General features: G+C 43.5%; 1 protein-coding gene across 2 annotated transcripts in view; it reads right to left on the minus strand.

Annotated features, from left to right (window-relative positions):
- The window catches only part of BDNF (brain derived neurotrophic factor), a 40,312-nt gene extending 22,314 nt beyond the window's left edge, over positions 1 to 17,998 (minus strand). Inside the window, exon 1 of one of the 2 annotated variants that reach the window (XM_068988934.1) lies at positions 17,925 to 17,998. The gene's annotated coding sequence lies outside the window, so the exon portion shown is untranslated. Of the gene's footprint in view, positions 1 to 17,595; positions 17,656 to 17,924 lie in introns of those variants that run through there. The other variant, XM_068988936.1, reaches the window with a different exon arrangement.
- Between the last annotated feature and the right edge of the window lie 250 nt (positions 17,999 to 18,248).

An 18,248-nucleotide genomic window follows, 5' to 3' on the forward strand; every position in this document is an offset into this window, starting at 1 on the left:
AAAAGTTATGACAAACATAAAAAGATGATTAAAAAGCAGAGACATCACTTTGCCAACAAAGGTCCGTATAGTCAGAGCTATGGTTTTTCCAGTAGTCGTGCATGGTTGTGAGAGTTGGACCACAAAGAAGGCTGAGCACTGAAGAACTGATGCTTTCAAACTGTGGTGCTGGAGAAGACTCTTGAGAGTCCCTTGGACAGAAAGATTAAATCATTCAATCCTAAAGGACATGGGTCAAATGTCCCTGACTACTTATTGGAAGGACTGATGCTGAAGCTGAAACTGCAATACTTTAGCCACCTGATGGAACTGACTCACTGGAAAAGCCCCTGCTGCTGGGAAGGATTGAGGGCAGGAGGAGAAGGGGGCGACAGAGGACGAGATGGTTGGACGGCATCATGGACTCAATGAACATGAGTTTGAGCACCTCTGGAAGATGGTGAAGGATTGGGAAGCCTGGCATGCTGCAGTCCATGGGGTCGCACAGAGTCAACGACTTAGTGACTAAACAACAACAATCCCTACAGCAACCCTGTTAGGAGGCTGAGGCACAGAGATTAGACATAGTCTGTACAAGGTCCCAGACCTTGTAAGTAAGTGGTAGCCATGGAATCCTACTCCATCCTTGGGCCAGGCCTACTCTATTGCTGCCACATGGAAGTCTGTGATTAGGAAACATCTTACAAGTCAGGAGATTATCTTCAACAGGCCTCCTACTTCAAAGCTTTGGAGTTTCTGATTATTTATAAGGCTGCAAATCCCTTCTAACCATGCTCAAATCCAAGTATTTGGACGACGAAGTCAATGATGAGTCTTTTAAAATGTATTCGGGTTCTAGCTCAGCAATTCTTCAACCTTCCTGCAAGTCTGAACCACCTGTGGAAGTTTCTAAACATAACACATGCCCAAGCTGCAGCCCAAACCTCCAAATCTCAGGGACTAGAACCTGATATCTGTTTGTTTTTTTAATGTTTATTTTTTGGCCACACTGGGTGGCATGTGGGATCTTAGTTCCCCAACCAGAAACTGAACTCACACCCCATACATTGCAAGTACTGAGTCAACCACTGGACCACCAGAAAAGTCTCTGTGAATTTTCTTTTTTAAGTTTCAAAGGTAATTCTGATGATCATCACCTTTTTAAAAAATAAATAAATAATTTTATTTAGTTAGTTTGGGCTGTGCTCGTTCTTCATTGCTGCTCGTGGACTTTCTCTAGTTGCTGTAAGGAGGGGCTACTATTTGTTGTGATGCAAGGGCATCTCATTATAGTGGCTTCTCTGGTTGGAGAGCACAGGCTCTAGAGCCTACAGGATCAGCAGTTGTGGCACACAGGCTTAGTTCCTGGACCAGGGATTGAACCAGCGTCCCCTACACTCCAAGGCGGACTCCCAACCACTTGACAACCAAGGAAAGGCCCTGATGATCACCCTCTTTAAGAACCACTGCTCCATGCTATGCTCTCCAATAGTTCACTTATAGGATCCTCAGCTTTAAGCAAAATTATTACTAAGAAGCTCAAAGAACAAGACATGCCCTTTTTCTCTCTTCAAGTATTTTATTTCCTTAAAACAAGGAACTTTAAAAAGTCCATAAAATAAACATTTTTTTTTTATCTTCCCACCATCACTTTTTGCCAATCTCTTTTCTAGAGAGCGGAGACTAGGTCACGGTGATGGCACTCGTCTCCATCTGTGCCAAGCATTCATGTTAACAAGGGTGGAATATGATGTCTTGAATTCTGCAGGTCATGGTTTAGATAGCCTGTGTGATGGTAGGAGGGCTGGATTAGGAACACAGAGCTGTAATCCCTGCTCTGGTTCTATAGCTGTGCCACTTAGATCAATTTATTTATTCCAAGCTTCAGTTTCCTCAACTGTTACATGGGAATAAGGTATGCCCAGTTTTTTTCAAAGGGTTATTTATAGGATCAAGTGGAACATGTGGATGCATTTTCTTAATGTTCAGTTCAGTTCAATCGCTCAGTCATGTCCAACTCTTTGCAACCCCATGAATCGCAGCAGGCCAGGCCTCCCTGTCCATCACCATCTCCCAGAGTTCACTCAGACTCATGTCCATTGAGTCCGTGATGCCATCCAGCCATCTCATCCTCTGTCGTCCCCTTCTTCTCCTGCCCCCAGTCCCTCCCAGCATCAGACTCTTTTCCAATGAGTCAACTCTTCGCATGAGGTGGCCAAAGTACTGGAGCTTCAGCTTTAGCATCATTCCTTCCAAAGAAATCCCAGGGCTGATCTCCTTCAGAATGGACTGGTTGGATCTCCTTGCAGTCCAAGGGACTCTTAAGAGTCTTCTCCAACACCACAGTTCAAAAGCATCAATTCTTCGGCGCTCAGCCTTCTTCACAGTCCAACTCTCACATCCATACATGACCACAGGAAAAACCATAGCCTTGACTAGACGGACCTTAGTCGGCAAAGTAATGTCTCTGCTTTTGAATATACTATCTAGGTTGGTCCTAACTTTTCTTCCAAGGAGTAAGCATCTTTTAATTTCATGGCTGCAGTCACCATCTGCAGTGATTTTGGAGCCCCCAAAAAATAAAGTCTGACACTGTTTCTACTGTTTTCCCATCTATTTGCCATGAAGTGATGGGACCAGATGCCATGATCTTCGTTTTCTGAATGTTGAACTTTAAGCCAACTTTTTCACTCTCCTCTTTCACTTTCATCAAGAGGCTTTTTAGCTCCTCTTCACTTTCTGCCATAAGGGTGGTGTCATCTGCATATCTGAGGTTATTGATATTTTCCTGATTCCAGCTTGTGTTTCTTCCAGTCCAGCATTTCTCATGATGTACTCTGCATAGAAGTTAAATAAGCAGGGTGACAATATACAGCCTTGACGTACTCTTTTCCTATTTGGAACCAGTCTGTTGTTCCATGTCCAGTTCTAACTGTTGCTTCCTGACCTGCATACAGATTTCTCAAGAGGCAGGTCAGGTGGTCTGGTATGCCCATCTCTTTCAGAATTTTCCACAGTTTATTGTGATCCACACAGTCAAAGTCTTAGTCAATAAAGCAGAAATAGATGTTTTTCTGGAACTCTCTTGCTTTTTCCATGATCCAGCGGATGTTGGCAATTTGATCTCGGGTTCCTCTGCCTTTTCTAAAACCAGCTTGAACATCAGGGAGTTCATGTTTCACGTATTGCTGAAGTCTGGCTTGGAGAATTTTGCGCATTACTTTACTAGCATGTGAGATTGTGTGGTAGTCTGAGCATTCTTTGGCATTGCCTTTCTTTGGAATTCGAATGAAAACTGACCTTTTCCAGTCCTGTGGCCACTGCTGAGTTTTCCACATTTGCTGGCATATTGAGTGCTGCACTTTCACAGCATCATCTTTCAGGATTTGAAAGAGCTCAACTGGAATTCCATCACCTCCACTAGCTTTGTTCGTAGTGATGCTTTCCAAGGCCCACTTGACTTCACATTCCAAGATGTCTGGCTCTAGATTAGTGATCACGTCATCATGATTATCTGGGTTGTGAAGATCTTTTTTGTACAGTTCTTCTGTGTATTCTTGCCACCTCTTCTTAATAGCTTCTGCTTCTGTTAGGTCCAGACCATTTCTGTCCTTTATCAAGCCCATCTTTGCATGAAATGTTCCCTTGGTATCTCTAATTTTCTTGAAGAGATCTCTAGTCTTTCCCATTCTGTTGTTTTCCTCTATTTCTTTGCATTGATCGCTGAAGAAGGCTTTCTTATCTCTTCTTGCTCGAGGAGTGGTGGCTGTGCAGGCACAGGAGGGCCTAGAGGAGGAATCCCACGTTGAAGGTCAGGAACGGTGGCGGTAAGGAGATACCCCTCGTCCAAGGTAAGGAGCAGCAGCTGTGCTTTGCTGGAGCAGCCGTGAAGAGATATCCCATGCTCAAGGTAAGAGAAACCCAAGTAAGATGGTAAGTGTTGCAAGAGGGCATCAGAGGGCAGACACACTGCAACCATACTCACAGAAAACTAGTCAATCTAATCACACTGGGACCACAGCCTTGTCTAACTCAATGAAACCAAGCCAGGCCTGTGGGGCAACCCAAGACGGGCGGGTCATGGTGGAGAGGCCTGACAGAATGTGGTCCACTGGAGAAGGGAATGGCAAGCCACTTCAGTATTCTTGCCTTGAGAACCCCATGAACAGTATGAAAAGGCAAAATGATAGGATATCAAAAGAGGAACTCCCCAGGTCATTAGATGCCCAATATGCTACTGGAGATCAGTGGAGAAATAACTCCAGAAAGAATGAAGGGATGAAGCCAAAGCAAAAACAATACCCACTTGTGGATGTGACTGGTGATAGAAGCAAGATCCGATGCTGTAAAGAGCAATATTGCATAGGAACCTGGAATGTCAGGTCCATGAATCAAGGCAAATTGGATGCAGTCAAACAAAAGATGGCAAGAGTGAACGTCGACATTCTAGGAATCCGCGAACTAAAATGGACTGGAATGGGTGAATTTAACTCAGATGACCATTACATCTACTACTGCGGGCAGGAATCCCTCAGAAGAAATGGAGTAGCCATCATGGTCAACAAAAGAGTCCAAAATGCAGTACTTGGATGCAATCTCAAAAACGACAGAATGATCTCTGTTCGTCTCCAAGGCAAACCATTCAATATCACAGTTATCCAAGTCTATGCCCCAACCAGTAAAGCTGAAGAAGCTGAAGTTGAACGGTTTTATGAAGACCTACAAGATCTTTTAGAACTAACACCCAAAAAAGATGTCCTTTTCACTATAGGGGACTGGAATGCAAAAGTAGGAAGTCAAGAAACACCTGGAGTAACAGGCAAATTTGGCCTTGGAATGCAGAATGAAGCAGGGCAAAGACTAATAGAGTTTTGCCAAGGAAATGCACTGATCATAGCAAACACCCTCTTCCAACAACACAAGAGAAGACTCTACACATGGACATCACCAGATGGTCAACACCGAAATCAGATTGATTATATTCTTTGCAGCCAAAGATGGAGAAGCTCTATACAGTCAACAAAAACAAGACCGGAAGCTGACTGTGGCTCAGATCATGAACTCCTTATTGCCAAATTCAGACTTAAATTGAAGAAAGTAGGGAAAACCGCTAGACCATTCGGGTATGACCTAAATCAAATCCCTTACGATTATGCAGTAGAAGTGAGAAATAGATTTAAGGGCCTAGATCTGATAGATAGAGTGCCTGATGAACAATGGAATGAGGTTCGTGACATTGTACAGGAGACAGGGATCAAGACCATCCCCATGGAAAAGAAATGCAAAAAAGTTTTCTTAATGTATGGAACCCTATACCTGTGGACAAGACTTTTATTGAAATGTACAACCTTGGTGCTAGTGGTAAAGAACCCACCTGCCAATGCAGGAGATATAAGAGACGTGGGTTATGATCCCTGCGTCGGGAAGATCCCCTGGAGGAGGACATGGCAATCCACTCCAGTATCCTTGCCTGGAGAATCCCATGGACAGACAAGCCTGGCAGGCTACCTTCTATGGGGTCAGAGTCAGACATAACTGAAGCAACTTAGCATGTACATAAAATCTTACCTACATATGACATACATTCACGTAGGAACGTTAATGATGACAAGTCAACTAAATTTTGGTCCCAGTACCAATGTCTATCAGGGCGCGGCACTAGGACAAGCTATCAAAACCTCTGATACTGCTTGAAGCAGTGATGGCAAGGGTTCCCCTAAATTTCAACATGAGATTAGTTTTGAAGAACAATCAAATACTCTGGAATAATAGACACTTTCAAGTTTTAAGAAAATCATTGCCAGGGATGTGAAAACCAGAGAAATATACTTGTATTTTAGGAAGAACATTTTAAAACAAATTCTATTTATTTTTTTGGCCATGTCACGTAGCTTTGGGGATCTTAGTTCTCAGACCAGGGACTGAACTTGGCCCCAGCAGTGAAAGCCTAGAGTCCTAACCACTGGCCCTCCAGGAAATTCCTGATAAAATTTTATTAATGAAGATAAACTTAAATGATTATTAAAATCTTTAAGATAAGGTCACCCTGCATTGCTTCTAAGCCATTACATGTCTACGATTATTACCAAAAATTATCCAGTAGGTAAAATTTCACATATCCATATCTACATTACCAAGTTTCCATTTCTGCATAATTTAAACAAAAGGATGAACACAATCCTGAATGCAAGAGAATGGCTGCAAGAATAGGCAGGACGGTCATTTCCATGAGGAAGGAAGAAAGATTTAGGACTTGGGGATTTCTACTTATTGACTTCTCTCAAGAACAACAGTTTTCCAACATGGTTTTGCAGAGAAGAGTATCAAGAGGCTTCTTGCAAGGGGCGAAGTCAAGGTCAAGGAAGCAGGACTCTGCTGTTCCCACTTACAGTTCAACGAGCCCAGCACTGTTTATTTTGTTTTATACATTGGGGTTCTACTGGAGATTTTGTCAGAGCGAGAATAATCCAGTCCTACAATTTACTTATTTACATCTATACTACTAATTTGGAGGTTAGAAGATCTGTGTCTACTCCTCTGGTTTTGTCTCAAAGAACGCAAAGGTCTCGGTCACTATTTACGGCTTATTCTCTTGTATTTATGGGTTTACAATTTAATCTGAAAGCCCTGCTCAGGAGGGAAAGAGAAGGTTAGAAACACGGCTGTAGGTTTGGTATTAGCAGGACAATGGGATTTCTCACCACTTCCTAATCCTGTGGGTTTTTTGTTTTTAATTTTGGCTTGGGTTGGTGGTTCATTTGTTTTTTTTGAGATTCACAAGAGAACTATGTGAGAGTTTGCTTCCTTGTTTTATATCAAGAGGTTAAATATTTCTGAGTTGATGGTGCCAAACTGTGCTCTAGTTCCATTGACATATTTACACGATCCATGAATACCACATGGTATTCTTATTTATTTCATATATTTGAGTCAAAACACCTCCTGACTTCATGGTAAAAGGAGACCACCCAACAGACTGAAAAGTGGTTTTCAGTAAACTCTTTAAAAAATACCATTACTAAACTTAAACATATTATTGACTAATGATAATATTCACAACACTGATCTTTCCTTCTTTTTCTTACTCAGCAGAATCATGAAACCAGATTCTAGTAAATGGAAGCATTCTCACATTTTAGCTCCTTGAGGGGGGAAACACATGGGATTTATAAACACTGTCAAATAAAAGACACATTCCTGGATACTAAGAGGCCCAAACATGTCCTTGTAAGTAAGGAAAAAACTCCATCATAACACCAGTGGAAATGAATGGCATTTTTAGTCCAGAAATTCTTCTACTGTGGCTTCTACCAGCACCATTAACATGAGTTCCTCCAGAAATAAATAAGAATACCAATAGCGAAATGTTTAAGGCAATGTCTAAGCATTTTCACTGCCTTAATTTGAACATGAAATGATACTCAATTGTTATATATATATAAGAGATTATTCTCTTAAGAGTGACATAAGTTTTTCCAAAATATTACAATCCACAACTGAAAATACAAGACAGGCAGGAAGTTCTGAAATGACTCAGAGAATTTGTTCAGCAGCTTTTAAAAATACTCTTTTGAAGTGAGTATATAAGGAAGTAACGGAAGTCTTACCTGGGAGAATCAATGGAGTGGCTTACTAGGGAGCACCTGATGATGGATGGATCCATCTAGCCCAGTGCCTGGCACCCACTGGGCACTAAATTAATGCTAGATGAATTAATAAATAAAAGAATCATTCCCCATGTATAACACCTTTACTTTCTTTAAAGAAAAGCTTTGAAACAGGAGAAAACATACATGCAGCAACATGAACTATAAAATATGTGAAGCTCTAAAGAGTATGTAAACAGTAAACTGCTTGTTTTGCTGACTGAAAATATGAATATTTGACAGCAGTAATGAGAGACCACCATGCAGAATAAAACGGTCATGACTCCTAGGAGTGGGCTGTGAAACCTCTAGTCTAAACTTGCATATTAAATGTGGGTTAATTAATTTCTGACTGTTCAACAGAAGAGCAAAATAAGTTGTTAAAAAAAAAAAGAAAGTTAATCTATCCATGTTGAAACATGAAAAGGTTGAGGGAGGGGCCAATTCTTGGACAGTTTACATTTAGAAAAGGAAACTCTTTGGAAAACTGTTAATAGCCAAGGGTGCCGTACTTTGAGAGGGGGAAGAAGGTGAGTGCTGTGGGCTTCTTTTAGTTCAGTTACTGAACTCTAAAAAAATCTAACGTCAAAAGCTAATTTCTTAAGCAATTTGGGTGTCTGAACCTGATCAGGACTCTTTTTTAAAACATTCCATTCTGTATGATCCAAAGGAAAAATAACTACTTTTGAGAACCCACGTGAAAGTATGAAAAAAGCAAAAGTCCAGCACTTTTCAAAGAAATGGGAAGGATTTCTGATGCTCAGTTCATGATGCTGCACCTATCTCAGGCAGAAGACCCAAAGAAATACATGACTGTCATCAGGATTGTATGCGAACTAAAACAAGGAGCATACTGATGATATGACCGATATATTTGAAAAAACTTAGGAGTACAAAGGTACTTCAGAATATACCTAACTCCAAGCTTCCATGTTAATATCTCTCCTTTCTAAAAGGGTTTCAGTCTGTGCTTATAACAGGAAGCTGATCATATTCCATATTCTTTCTTTGTTAAATCATAAATTCACTCAATTCAATGCTTTGTATGTGGTGAGCCTGTGATATTTACTTAATTAAATCGAAATGAAAGTTCTTTTAGATACTACGTACAGTACTTAAATTTATATCACTGGTTCTAGATCTGCTCTCTGGGGCAACATAAAGTAAACTCTCTCTTTCCTCCATATGCCAGTTCTTCACAATTGTGAAGACGGTCCTCTAGACTGGACATCAAGAACAAGTCAGACACGCTGCCCCCTAGTCCCCCAGACATGGTGGGCAGCGACAGCATTAGGCTGGGTTTGGGTTCAGAACTCTTCTTAACCCAGACTTCTGGGAGCTACCATCATGTGAATTTAGACTAAAGAAGACAAAAATACATTTGCCATTCCAGCCTAAGTCTTCCTGTCCCCAAGCCACCCATTCCAAGTTTCCTCAGTCATTGCTTACTTGCAATGGTTTCCAACTTCCTATGCATCCTGGTCACACTGATCTCAATATATACCCTTTCATCAGTGTTGTACCGAAAGCAATCTATTTCATTTCTTGAACTGAAACTTGTTCTTTTTTATTGGAGCATAGCCAGTTAATGTAATGACAGTTTCAGGTGGACAGCAAAGGGACTCAGCCATACTTATACATGTATCCATTCTCTCCCAAATTTCCCTCCTGTCCAGGCTGCCACTTAACATTGAGTGGACTTCCCTGTACTATTCTAGGTATAGTTTACTTGAGAAATGGGGGGAAATTATTAGTTTCCCCAAACTAAAACTGAAGACCAAAACTGCAGTGTGTATGTGTGTGTGTGTGTGTGTGTGTGTGTGCTAAGTCGTATCTGACTCTTTGTGACCCCCATGGACTGTAGCCCATCAGCCTCATCTGTAAACAAAATTTTCCAGGTAAGAATACTGGAGTGGGTTGCCATTTCCTCCTCCAGGGCATCTTCCCGACCCAGGGATTAAAGCTGTGTCTCCTGGGTCTGCTGCATTAGCAGGCTGGTTCTTTACCACTGAGCTGCCTGGAAGGCCCTAAACTGCAGTAGTTATATCCAAGTCCCTCCACCCCCACCGCCATATAGACACACCACTGTCTCACACTCATAGCCTGCAACCGTTTAAAACCTCTGAGTTTCCTTTGTGCAGTCTAAGTCAGCCCCCAAATCTGGTCCCAACTCCATATTCTCTCTATTTATACAGTTGACTTTGAACCTAACTAATCATAGTAATTTACATTTAGCTGATCCAGATTCTATCATTCAACAGAATGCCTGCTGGCTTTATGTTTCAAAATGATAAGCATGTCGTCTGTGCCTTCAGATACATTATCAGCCGGTGCGAGAAGACTGAATGTGCCTTCCCCATGTTGCATAAGAGAGAACACCTTCAACAGTTTGGTCTAGGAATGTGGCCTGGGACTCCGCCAAGCATCTCTGCCAGCAGCGTGAAGCAGATTTCTCGACCTTCAGATTCTGTGTGATGTAAAAGAAATTTATCTGTGTTTAAAAACACTCCCCATAATTCAAGAAATAAATGAACATGTGAAAAGACAGGGAAACTTGTTTCAGTTTGGGCATCGGTTCAGTTTTCAAAAGCAGAAAGCAAGTATCAGAACAGGCAGCAAATGCTGATGGTAACAGCTCCGAATCAAGAGTGATTAGATTAAATCCCATGCTGCAAAAATTTTACTCTATGAGTTTCCTTCTTTTTCTCTCTCCCTCTTGCACCCCACCCTCCATCTCGCTCTCTCTGTATGTGTGAGATATATAGATTTTTCTCCAGAAAAGTTAAGTTTTCTGCACCTGATTGCTCCTATGCATGACACAATGCACAGAAAATATAATAACTTCCTTTGGTTATCTGCTTACCAGAAATTGACACTCACTTAACTTATACTGTTTTCTGTTCCCTGAAGCACAATGATCAGCATCGCCACCAGTACCTCAAATTGAAAACATTAAGTGAAAATTCACCAACAGGTTTATAGTTGCTACTATCTAAATCGGCTTTAACATTTCATGTTCCAAACATGACAACTTTATGAGTGAACCAAACTGGGCACAAGCAACCTTAGAATTCACCCAACTGAAGGACATTTATAATACCTACCATGAAAACAAAAATATTACACTTATTTCCTCCAATTTCTGCCTCTCTGCCAGCAAAAAAATTTTTTTTTGTAATTACAAAGTTTCTTCATTGTCCACACTGTCAGAATCTGAGGCAGCTATTAATCAATCTTTTTGTTCATTCAACAATATTTGTTGAAGTGTTTCTTCTCCGACCAGAATCATTTTGGATACTATTGCGGAAGCATGCAAAAATGAAGAAAATGCAGATTTTGGCATCAAATAATTTTAAGCTAATTTGTAATGATTGGTTCCTGGTTCCATAAATTTTTGGAGCTGGCTCATAAGGTTGAGGCAGCTCTTACATACAATGCCTTCTCCTTGTCTTCCTCCTACCCCCTTATTTTTTTGGTGTTTAAAGTCTTGCTACATATATGACCCTTTTTTAATTCTCAAATCATTAAAGTTAAAATTAGATCACAGATCAAAGACATTCTTAAGGTAGTTCTATTCAATTTATTTGGTGTTATTATATCTCAGAAAGGGCAATGAACTCTCTGTAGCAAGTAAACAAAATCAGAACCTTTGTACTCAGTGCTTCAGCACATATTGTTGAAAATAAAAAATGTTAAAAAGAAGGCCAGCTCTTCTTCCTGGCAGGTTATTCTACATTTGGCTACTATTAAAACACTAAAAAGGACTTGGTGTAGATATTGAGGTATGTATGTGCCTGTTTTAAAATCTCATCTACAAACCCAAGTGCATCCTAAACCACCCACACACAAACACCACACCCCTACCAACACATACACTCACCAAATCTGAATAGGGTGGCAAGGCAATCCTAGTAACCGTAGCCTTGGAAAAGAGGCTCATATGGCACAGAATCCGTTTGGCTGGTAACGCTGGTGATTTTGTTCTCTAGGTGGCGCTATTCCACTTTTGATGAATTGATTAAATTCCTTGCAACTGTCTATGTTCTATTTCCATCATATAAATCTTAATTTTATATGTACTAGCTGTAATTAAATGACAGATTGCCTTCCAGTTTGATTTTAATAAGCTATTTTGAAGTAAAGTGACTTTTTCACCACTTGATGTTACACATTTCCTAGTTATGTTGTCTTAGAGTTAAGGAATCTTCCTCTGCCTGACCTCCTCCCTTTAAAATGCAGACGCATGTCAGAAACACAGAGGAGCATCATGAAGCTTCAGCCAGACCAAAGGAACCAAGATGAAAGCACATTTAAGAGCTACTAGGTTCTGCGAGCTCTCAAAATCAGGACATTACTACCATGACAACCAATGAAAAGTTTTTTCAAGTGAACCTTTGGGAAAACTGCATAACACACGTTATTCTCTGGGCTCTTTGGAAATAAACTTTTATTTTATGATGGCTGTCATAGAACCTTTTGAAATGACTTTGCTTCCCCACCCCCAGTCACTCTGCTGTCCGACACCTACCCCCCAATTCATCTAATGAAACCCATGCTTAAACTTTAGACAATGTATAGATGAGACATCACTGCAATTAGCCACTTCTTAGCATCCAGTGTTATCGGGTCAGATTTGTTTCACCAAAAGCGTAGTGTCGCAGAGTTTGTACTTGAATTTGAGTACTTTCATTTAAAGAAAGCTCCCACACTACTACTTTGACAGATATTCATGTTTTTCTTACAGAAACAAGAATACCTTCCAGTTCACTTAGAAAACATGCCCATTTACCACTCCGTCACCCCCATAAGTTTTCCAAAGTCCATATATTAGTGAGCTCCACTGTTCCATATCTAGCATCAATAATGATTCCATATATTTAATAACTAGGTCCATGACTTTTCTAAGCCTTTGGTGTGAGTATTCTGGAAAGCCAGGGATGCATTCAAAGTATACATATTTAGGATTAAGCAATTCTAGGATTTCCCTGGTGGCTCAGTGGTAAAGAATCTGCCTGCAATGCAGGAGACCAGGGTTCGCTCCCTGGGTTGGGAAGATCCCCTGGAATAGGGCATAGTAACCCACTCCAGCATTCTTGCCTGGAGAATTCCATAGACAGATGAGCCTGGTGGGCTACAGTCCATAGGGTGACACAGTCAGACACCTGAAGTGACTAAGCAGCAGCAGCAAATAATTTTATGACTTAACAGGAAGTTTAAGGAGACTTTGAGGACACATATGTCTAAGCTTAAAAATACCAGAGCCTTCCTCCGTTTCCTAGGGTTAAACCCCGTGTACAAATGACATACCGGTTTCATTTGCCATCATTTACTGTTTAACGTGACTCCATCCTAAACAGAGTAAATGGATGCAGAGTGTAACCAAGAAGTCCACTCACTCACTTTTGAAGCCCATCTGGGCATGTTATTCATCCTAATGGAGAAAATTTATCACAATGCAGTTAAACATTCAAAGATTTCTTCCTCCATGAAGCAACAGCTAGCCGTTTGAAACCCAGAATTCCCCGGAATTTTCTCCTCCATTCCTCTTTTAAAATGCAATTCACAGCTTGAGATTACAGAGTCTGCCGGTGGCTGAATGACTGCACTAGATGGCTGAGAGTCCTTCAATTAAGCAGCAATTTTGCAATTAGTGGAAACTGAGGGAACCATAACAATCATTTGACAACAAGTTGAGACAAGTTACCAATTACCCTATTAGAGGGATACATTCACATGCATTGGGCAGAGCTAGGCTAGGAGAGCCCCCTCACAGAAGGGGAAATCTTCTACACAGGGAGACACAAGCTGAAAATGTTTTCCCCATTAAAATAAATTCAGTTTTATGGACATCAGAAATGGCAATGGTTTTCATTTTAAAAGATACTTAAGAGTTGAGCTCTCATATACTTCTCCATTCTGTTTTCATTCAAGCAGCCTAAAATCAGTCTGTTTGCTGTGGGACTAACTTCCTAAAACTAAAATGTTAATTAATGAAGTACTTGTAGATTACCTTTCCATTGTGTACGTCTTCGATATTCTAAAACTTAGTAGAAGATTAAGTCTATGGTTGAGATCCAAAGCTGCTGGCTCTTACATTCCACAAATTCACACCTGCATACAGGGCTGTGGATGTGTGTGTATGACCAGGGTCGGGGGGAGGTACTGGATACTTAACAGTAGGTTCTAAAGACAAAAGTACCCAAAAAATCAACAAGCTCTTTGCTGTACTATGAGGCGGGCATGCTCAACTTGCTGTGTGTTAAGCTGAAAACCAGAGCTATTTATATTTAAAAGAAATGAGATTATCAATCATCTGCTTTTTGAGTATTGAAAAGCTGGAACTCTTCAAAGATTCCAGGAAGAAGAGGACAACTTACATTCTAATGGTGCCCCTATTAAGCAGAAAATTCAAGGGTTTTGAACCAGGATTTTAGAAATTTGCATTATTTACAGAACTTCCCTCTCTCCAGGTGAATCAAATGAACCAGCAACATTCCAGCATCTCCCCACCCCTGTTTGGCTATTTTGAGATTTAGGCAATTAACTCACATAGTACAAATGAATCATTTGAGGTGAGGTCATTGTATTTCTGGCAAATGATCATTTTCTTGGTTCCTTCTGTTTGCAAGTAAAAGTTACACTTATTGAAAAGACATCCTAAAACAGAGTTCCTAAATGTTTTATTTTCTGGACACCCAAATGTTGACCTGCTGTAAGTCTTAAATAATCTTAAAATAAATGAGATTTCCAGTTACTAATTCAGCTCTGAATAGGCAATGAAAGCCTCCAAAGGTATGTGAAAAATTACTGTTATTTTCCTTTTTAAAAAAAATGTGATGTCTAAGTGTGTCTGCAATGTTCTAATGCTTCAAAACATGTACGTAAGTCTTGTTTATCTGGAAATCATTTCTTTCTGCTTATATCATTTATAAATAGAAAATGTTTTGTAATGACTTAAAATAGCTCTACATACATAATGCTTCTCCTGTCATAATACTTAGTACAGGTCTATATTTACCAACATTTATCACATTTTGCAAAATAAAGTGGAAGGAAAAAAAAAGACGACTTTATGGCCTGGGAATTCCAGTAATGGTGACCAACGTGTTTTAAATTCCAGTAAAGGTTATGGTTACATTTCAACAAGTGTCTCTTTCCTTTCCCTTACCTCCAGCAGTAAACTTGCAAAAGAAGAATCTTAAGCAAGGTATTTGCAAAATCAAGGAACAGGAGTTAATGACCTTAAGCAAGGTATTTGCAAAATCGAGGAACAGGATTAATGCCGCTTTTAAAGGGGTATGGTCCCTTGGGTAAAAACTTTATGATCTATTGCTTATAATAATTTGGAGTACTACATCCCATAATCTTATAAATTTTCAACCTAAAAATCATAATCTTGCATGAGGTAAACAAACACCCTTAGACGAATTAAATCAGTAATTATACCTCAATAAATTAAAATGCAAAAAATATAAGTATATACAAATATAATTTTAAGACCAAAATGGCCTCTGACTTTATAACAGACTCACATAAAAATACTTTTGGGGGGTAAAATTAAAGGTAAGGGGATATTTTCCCAGAAGTCAAACCAATTTGAAGGTCTCATTTAATAACATTACTTCCTATTTAAAATCAATATGCAGTTTTATATGCAGTAAAAAGAAATCAACGTTCCCAATTACACATGACTTTGCTAGAAAAAGATAACTGTACTAGGAGAATTAATACACACTCAGAAATATGCTTTTCTTTGCTTCTGGCCAAGAACATTCCTGCACTCTTGTCAGAAAATATTCGCTGTTTACTGCTGACATTGAGGAGTAAGTGTTAAGATCCCTGAAGGACCCTAAAATGAGATCCAGGAATCCCTAACACACCACCAACCACAGCCTGTCAAAGCTCCCCCAGCTCAAGGAAAACTTGCACTGGAGCCAGGGAGGCGCGAGGAGTCGAAATTCATCCGAGTCGGGAGTCAGAAGCGTCATTCAACAAGTCCCTCCTACCAGCTACCGAAGAGATCCCGCAAAGCCATCTCTTACCACTTCCCCACCCCCCAGCCTCCCGCCCCTGCAGCCGCTCTGGGCAGCTTAGCCGGCAGAGGGCACCCTCTACCTTCCCTAGCGCCGCTCTCCCCACCCCTCCTCCTCGCGGCCCCTCCAACAGTGTCCCTCCACCCCGCTCCACCCCCAACACACAAACAGCATCCTTCGACGGTGACTCTAGTTCACCCCAGCAGTCCCAAGGCTTTTCTTCCCTAGGGGGTGCCACCAGTCTGGAAGTCCCCTTCTCTGCCCGTCGAGCAAAGAGCCTCCAACCCTCAGCTATTTCTTTCCAGGCACGTCTCATTCACCCATTTCCTCTTCCCGGCTGTGCATGGCATCCCCGGGGACCTATTCGAGTCAGAACATCACCCTCCGCCAAACACATACACATACATATACACACATCCCTCCCAGCCCCTGAAAGCCAAAACTTTTCACTTTTCTGCAAGGTGCCTCAAGGGAGGTGGCCGGGGTGGGGAGACGCGTGAGCACAACTAGCTCCGGAGTCCCGCAGCCCTTTTCAGGTCCGAGCTGCAGGAGTGTGTCAAGTTTCCCAAGATAAACTCGTACTGGACCCGTATACGTCCGCTTTTTAACTCAACTCCTGGGGAACAGCTGATGGTGTGCAGCCCTGCTGAAGCCCCGGGGAAGCGGTAAGCGGGCTGAAGGAGCAAGCGGCCCTCCAAAACCTGCGCAGGGGCCGCCCAGCCCTTGGGAAAGATTCATATCTCAGCCCCAACCCCGTCACCTTAGTCGGGGCCCCACACAGCTGGCGCCCTAAATCGCTCTCACGACCCCTCCTCTTCTGGGGGGTCCCCGGGGCGCCGTCTTCTATCGCGCAGTTCTGCGTCTCTTCTCGGCTTTCTCTCCGCCACTTCTGGGCTTCCCGGGGTCCCCTCTCTCTCGGGCGTCCTGGCTACCCCTTTGGATCGTGCAGTGGGAGAAGAAAGCTCAACAGGAACAACTCAAAATGCCCCCTTCTTTTGGAGGGGAAGAAAGGAGTTCCGGCCTGTTCCCCATAACTTCGCACCCCCACCCCTCGCGCCCCAGCCAACTTTCCCCGGCGAACCGGCGGCTCCCGAGCCAAGCCCCAAGTCCGATGCTCGCCTACCTCCGGGTCCACACAAAGCTCACGGGTCCCCGGCGGCGGAGTCACATCGTCGTCCCGCTCCTGGCCCCTGCGCCCAGCCCAGGTCCCCGTCGCGGAGCCGCTCGCCGCCGGCCCCACAGCAGCGGTGGCAGCTGCAGTTCAAGCGTCTCATCAACGCTTCCCGAGGAGAAGGTGGGGGGGCGCGCCGGACCGGTTCCTCGGCCGCGCCCGGAAGCCCCCGGCGCGACGGGGTGCGCGGGACAGCGAGCGGGCGGGTGCGCCCGGGCGCGGCGGCAACCGGGACCCGGAGCTCCAGCCTGCGCCTGGAGCTCGGGTCAGACATTATTTAGCTCTTCGGTTGAGCTTCGATTGGTCAAACGGCGCCGCCCCCCGCCCCCCCTCCCCCAGCTCGCCCGCGCCACCGAGACCCGTGCGGGGCGGCCGCTTAAAGGGAACGCCGCGCCTTTTCCTCGGCCCCGCTCGGCCCGGGGGAGTCCCCGGGCTGCCCAGGCGCCCCGGACCCGCGCGCCCCCGTTCGGCCAGTCCCCTGGGCCCCGCGATGTGGCCCCGTAAGCCGCGCCAGTCCCTGGGGCGCCTCAACGGGACGCGCGCGCCACGCCCGCGCCTCCGATGGGTGACCTAGCCCCGGCCCGGGGGAACCCCGCGTCCCGGGCCCTCCGCGGAAACCCGGGCGGTCCACGCCGGGACTGAAGGGAGCGAGCGCGCATCGGGCGCCCCCGGGGTCTCGCTCCCCTCTGTGGCAACTCCCCCCCGCTTCATCCCGGCACCTAAGTTCTGTGGGAGAGGGCGTGCGTTTCCCGGGCCACGGACACACCTTCCCGCACCTTCCCGCACGACGGAGCTTGCCAACGCGAGCACACAATGAAATCGCACAGAGCAGGGGGGCTATTGGTTTACTCCGCTGCCTTAAACACGCCGCGGCTTAAACAGAGTTCGTGCACTGACCTCTCCGGAGTTTGCCTAATAGGAATCCAATCAAGATAATAACGGCATTTTTTATTCATGAACACCCCCAGATAACGTTACACCAAGTTACTTGCTCCAGTCGGGAAGCCGAGGCAATGACAGACCTCACTCAAGCCACACGCTTTCTAGTCGACCAAACAAGAGGAAAAAACGGAGAGAGAAAGAAAAGAAACCCACCTTTTCAGTCACTACTTGTCAAAGTAAACATCAAGGCAGCTTCTCTGGGGAAGACTTCGGCCCCGAAACTCCCAGACTCTATTCTTTTTTCACGTTCCCTTTGGTTAAAAAGAAGGGGTGGGGTTGAGGGGAGTCTTTGGTGCCCGGTATGTACTCCTTCTGGTCTGCAGCAAAGAAGTTAAATTATTGATAGTGGAAATTGCATGGCGGAGGTAATACTCGCACCCCCTGAGCGAAGAGCTCCATTTGATCTCGGCAGAGGCTGGGAGATTTCATGCTAGCTTGTGGGGGGAGCGGCTGCGCGAGCAGCCTTCTCCGGGTGAA

Source organism: Capricornis sumatraensis, chromosome 16, assembly GCF_032405125.1.
Source record: "Capricornis sumatraensis isolate serow.1 chromosome 16, serow.2, whole genome shotgun sequence".
NCBI classification, from domain to species: domain Eukaryota; kingdom Metazoa; phylum Chordata; class Mammalia; order Artiodactyla; family Bovidae; genus Capricornis; species Capricornis sumatraensis.